This window comes from Oryzias latipes, chromosome 2, assembly GCF_053564925.1.
Source record: "Oryzias latipes strain Hd-rR chromosome 2, Olatipes_Hd-rR_3.1".
Lineage (NCBI taxonomy): Eukaryota > Metazoa > Chordata > Actinopteri > Beloniformes > Adrianichthyidae > Oryzias > Oryzias latipes.
The window spans coordinates 44,450,755-44,456,483 of NC_136238.1; the positions used below are offsets into that span (position 1 = coordinate 44,450,755).

A 5,729-nucleotide genomic window follows, 5' to 3' on the forward strand; every position below is an offset into this window, starting at 1 on the left:
GCCACGCCCACCGCTCAAATGGCGCTGCAGGACCTCAGATGGCGTCTGTACCATTGACTTAACATTGAAAGTGGCCACGCCCACCGCTCAAATGGCGCTGCAGGACCTCAGATGGCGTCTGTACCTTTGGCTTAACATTGAAAGTGGCCACGCCCACCGCTCAAATGGCGCTGCAGGACCTCAGATGGCGTCTGTACCATTGACTTAACATTGAAAGTGGCCACGCCCACCGCTCAAATGGCGCTGCAGGACCTCAGATGGCGTCTGTACCTTTGGCTTAACATTGAAAGTGGCCACGCCCACCGCTCAAATGGCGCTGCAGGACCTCAGATGGCGTCTGTACCATTGACTTAACATTGAAAGTGGCCACGCCCACCGCTCAAATGGCGCTGCAGGACCTCAGATGGCGTCTGTACCATTGACTTAACATTGAAAGTGGCCACGCCCACCGCTCAAATGGCGCTGCAGGACCTCAGATGGCGTCTGTACCATTGACTTAACATTGAAAGTGGCCACGCCCACCGCTCAAATGGCGCTGCAGGACCTCAGATGGCGTCTGTACCATTGACCTAACATTGAAAGTGGCCACGCCCACCGCTCAAATGGCACTGCAGGACCTCAGATGGCGTCTGTGCCATTGACTTAACATTGAAAGGGGCCACGCCCACCGCTCAGATGGCGCTGCAGGACCTCAGATGGCGTCTGTACCTTTGGCTTAACATTGAAAGTGGCCACGCCCACCGCTCAAATGGCGCTGCAGGACCTCAGATGGCGTCTGTACCATTGACTTAACATTGAAAGTGGCCACGCCCACCGCTCAAATGGCGCTGCAGGACCTCAGATGGCGTCTGTACCTTTGGCTTAACATTGAAAGTGGCCACGCCCACCGCTCAAATGGCGCTGCAGGACCTCAGATGGCGTCTGTACCATTGACTTAACATTGAAAGTGGCCACGCCCACCGCTCAAATGGCGCTGCAGGACCTCAGATGGCGTCTGTACCTTTGGCTTAACATTGAAAGTGGCCACGCCCACCGCTCAAATGGCGCTGCAGGACCTCAGATGGCGTCTGTACCATTGACTTAACATTGAAAGTGGCCACGCCCACCGCTCAAATGGCGCTGCAGGACCTCAGATGGCGTCTGTACCATTGACTTAACATTGAAAGTGGCCACGCCCACCGCTCAAATGGCGCTGCAGGACCTCAGATGGCGTCTGTACCATTGACTTAACATTGAAAGTGGCCACGCCCACCGCTCAAATGGCGCTGCAGGACCTCAGATGGCGTCTGTACCATTGACTTAGATCAACAACGCGTCCCCCGCGGTCCTCTGAGGTGGCTGTGTCACTCCGGGCTGCTCGCCCATGTCAGCGGGGGTCAGCGGGGGTCAGGAAGCTGCTAAGCCTCCAGCTTAGCAACCGAGAACGGGAGGAATGTAAACAGAGACGGCGGGGGACGCGTTGTTGATCTAATCTAATATGTTTGATATAATCTATTCTATTTTTTAATTGTTAATACACATGATTTATAATAAAGGTGCTCAATAGCCCCGGCCATATGTCTGCATTTAAAGCACAAAGAGATTATTTCTTATTAAAATGCAGGAAAAAACAGACTTTTTTCTAAACATAAACATAAACAATAACAAATATAAACAGATTTTTCTGCATCTCTTCCTCACAGGGCGTCTTCGTCACCAGCAACAATTTTTCTCCCTGTAGAAGCAGAATTCAGAAGATCAAGCAGCTTTTTTTTATTTCTAAAAGTGTAAATAATGTTTAAGGTCACCAACTTCATGCTGAAAGAAACAGGAAATGACATCATCCACATGAGAAGATGATGAAGAGTGAAAGAGTGACAGTACTTGTTCTAGTTCTCTGGTCCTCGTTCCCTTTGGTTCTCCTCCTGGACATGTAGACCAGAGCAGCAACCACACCCAGAAACATCAACACCACCTTCATCACGGCTCCAACCATGATGATGAAGTTGTGACCAGAAAGATCTGCAGACAACAGATTTACCAGCATCAACTACAATATTTGTAAATGGCTTTGACTTTCACAATTTGTCTTTGTTGTTGAAAATAATAGAAACAGTTTTACCTGAAGAGTCCAGAACATAGACAGCATCTGTCTTCACCTCCTCATCCTCCACAAACTGACAGATGAACGTTTGGTTGTTTCCCAGTCAGAACAGAAACACAGTCTGGTTGTCCTCTAAACTCCAAGCCCACAGCGTCACCAGACAGCTGAGATCCCGTCTCATTCATCCAGATGAAGCTGTTGTGTCTACAGGGAATAGTTGGATCAAATCTACTCAGTGAACACTGGAATGGGACACTTCCACTTCCTCTGGGAGGAACGTCTGCTGGATCTTTACAAACTGAAGGCAAACACAAACAGAAAAGACGTTTTTCCATGAAAACCTTTGGTCCTGACAGTGACCACATGTACCTGCTGACCGTTTTCCAAAGAAAGAGCTGATTTGACCATTTTAGAAACTATTCAGAGAAATGTTTTCATTTGGTTCAACAAACAGAAACAGTCTGGATTTTGGAGTTTCAGAGTAAACTATTACAGAGGATGATGGAGTCTCATCATTTTCTGACAACTTTCAACAAAAATTATTATAGAAATTATATTAAACTATATAAATGAACCACAGAAATGTTTTCTGCATGAAGCTGAAACTCTGTTGTCAGCTCTTTCTTTGTCTTTCTAGTCCTGATTCTCCGGGTCTGTCTGGTCTAACTCCTATCATTCTTAGAATTAGAAAAGCCCAGAAGCTCTGGATTTGTGAGATAAATCCCCCCCCCCTCATCTGAGATGAAAACTGGTTAGTTCTGACTCTGATCGTAAATAAAGGAATAATATTGAATCTATTGTAGAATCTGAAGGTTTAGATGAAAAACTCCAAACGTCAGAGTCTCTTCAGGGTTTGAGCTGTTTCTGAAAAAGATCAGAATGTTGACAACCATGAAGTCACAGAATTATTCATGTCAGAATACTCACTGCTCAAAGTATTCAGATACACCTCAAACGTGTTCTTGTTCCTGAGCCCACAGAGACATGGACCAGCATCTTCATCAGAGATGTTTGTGATGAGCAGAGAGCAGTCAGTGCTCACATTCAGCCTGGAAGCTCTAGCTGAACTCTGGACAACACTTCCATTGTGGACTTCTGGTCTCAGTGCTTCATCTGGATCTTTCTGGTTCAGCCATGTAACATCAGAGCATGAGGAAGAGGAGGATGTAGTTCTACAAGGACGTCATCTCCAGCTCTGTGAGGAAGATGTTTAGTTTGTTCACTGATGTCTGCAGGAGAGAAAAGAAGAAAAAGTTGAACCTTTAACACAACAGTCACTAACAAAATCACTGAAGAAATACAAGAAGATGATTATATCTGCAAAGTTTTGTTTTGAAGGTAATTTTATTAAAAGATAAAATATATTAATATTAAAAAATATTTTTTCATAACTGAAATCAAAGTCTGGATTTTTAGACAAATGTAAACGTGACATTAATTCAATTCCGTCTTTTATTTGAAATTGTTCTTTCATTTTTGTCAGCGCCGTTAGCTCGTCCATCTTGTTGGAGAGGGAACGGACGTTTCCCATAATGATGGATGGAACGTTTGGTTTGTACCTTTGTATTGAAGACTTCAGTCTTTACTAAGGGTTTCGGATTTGGATGATCGCAGAGAGCACACTGGTCAAGTGTGTGTATTCTCCCAAGCAATGACAGACCAGAGGATGACCTTTTTCTGTTCCTTCTTTAATCTGGGTTTGGCTTTACAGTCCAGCACATGTATATTTCTGGTTTGGGTTTATGTGTGTGTGGTTCTAAACACAGAATGAAGAAAACAAATAATACAATTATAATAAACCAAATTCAATAATAATAAGTCTTAATAACATTCCACAACCCTCGATAGCATCAATACTCAAAATATTATACCAAGAAAACTTATGATAATTATAGGAGCTAAATAAATCCAATAAACTTCTAACCAAAACTAGCTTAACTTTTTAAGTTAGCAGAAAATATCCACACCAATAAACAACATATTTTACCCTAATATAAACACAAAAAATGGGCTCACCGCTCTCATGGACGCACACACGAGCTAATTAAACTGAATTGCTCTGGAAACATCGCCATTTGCTCCTCTGTTCACCTCTGCTTACAAATTATGATTTATTAACTCAAAAAACGGCCGCGCCCTCTAGTGGCGAACTTCAGAACAACGCCTTTAAGCCACTCTTCATAACAGCCGCCCCCAAACTTGCACAGCAAGTTTGCTGCAGGGTTTACTGTTCATTTGTTTGCGCGTCAGCAGGTAGTCGGATGAGGCGTCTCACTGGTCGCATGTACGTACGGTCCTTTACTTTAACTTCTGCTGTACGGATCAAACCGTCAGCTCCTGGGAATGTCTTGCAGATTCTTCCGATAGGCCATGAGGCCCTTGGCAGCTGGGGATCAACTACCATCACTACAGTTCCTGATTGAAGGGGAGAAGTGTCTTTCTGCCACTTTGAACGGGTCTGCAGTGTTGGGAGATAGTGACGTATGAACTGAGTCCAAAATCGATCAGATAGCACTTGACAGGTCTTCCAATGTCGCCGTCCAAGAAGCTCTGAGTCATGGTAGATCACTTGTGGCAGAGAAGGGTCCAGCCGCCCCATCAGCAACAGGTTTGGGGTAATGGGGTCTGGGTCAGCCAGATCCGATGAAACGTAACCCAAAGGTTTTGAGTTGAGTATACCCTCAATCTCAATCAACACAGTCTGTAGGATTTCCTCACTTACTACTTGAGAACCCAGCGAAGAGGTTAAAGCCACTTTTATGGACCTGATCTCGCGCTCCCAGGATCCTCCAAAGTGAGGAGCATTCGGGGGGTTGAAGCGAAACTTTATCTGATGCTCTGCCAGCTGAGACTGTAATGTGGGATGAAGACCATTGAATGTTTCTCGTAGCTCTCGTTCTCCGCCACGGAAATTAGTGCCCTGGTCGCACAAGATCTCAGCTGGTTTCCCACGACGAGAGACAAATCTTCTTAAAGCCATCAGGAAGGAATCTGTGTTAATGCTTGAAAGTACTTCGATATGAACAGCTCGAGTTGTCAAACATTTGAATAGCAGGCCCCACCGTTTCTCGTTCCGTCTACCAATCTTCACCTGCATTGGCCCAAAACAGTCTACGCCGGTAGAGAAAAATGGTGGCTGGTTAAGTCTGAGCCGTGACAGAGGAAGGTCAGCCATTTTTGGGGTAATTGGTTGTGCTCTCCATCTTTGGCACTCGGGGCAGGAGCGCTGTTCACGCCTTACTGCTTCACGGCCCCGGAGAATCCAATATTTTCTTCTCAACTCTGCAAATAATCTCTCTGCTCCTGGATGTTTTAAATCACTGTCAGCCTGTCGGATGAGTAGTCTGGTTACAGGATGTTTTGGGTCCATGACGACTGGATGAATCACATTTTCTTCCAAATCAGGGGAACGTCTGAGTCGGCCACCTACTCTGATGAGTTGAAGTGACTCATCAAACTCTGGAGACAATGTAACCAAACGGCTGGTGGAGCTGACTGGTTTCCCAGATGTCAGACACTGAATCTCATCAGGGAAACTGTCTCTTTGTGCAGATATCAGAAGACTAAGCTCAGCCTTTTTGTAATGCTCTGTTGTGAGGTTGTCACCAGCCGCCCCGTGAAGGCACCTGGCAGTTTCTTTCACCAG

The 5,729-nt window shown here is 45.4% G+C and overlaps 1 long non-coding RNA gene across 1 annotated transcript; it reads right to left on the bottom strand.

Annotated features, from left to right (window-relative positions):
- Nucleotides 1-1,565: 1,565 nt before the first annotated feature.
- Nucleotides 1,566-4,352, bottom strand: LOC111946881 (uncharacterized). Its single transcript, XR_013653809.1, has 5 exons — nucleotides 4,100-4,352; nucleotides 3,011-3,312; nucleotides 2,102-2,381; nucleotides 1,864-2,001; nucleotides 1,566-1,714 (listed from the first exon to the last, which is right to left on the bottom strand). It is a non-coding gene; the product is annotated as an uncharacterized LOC111946881 (long non-coding RNA).
- Nucleotides 4,353-5,729: the final 1,377 nt, after the last annotated feature.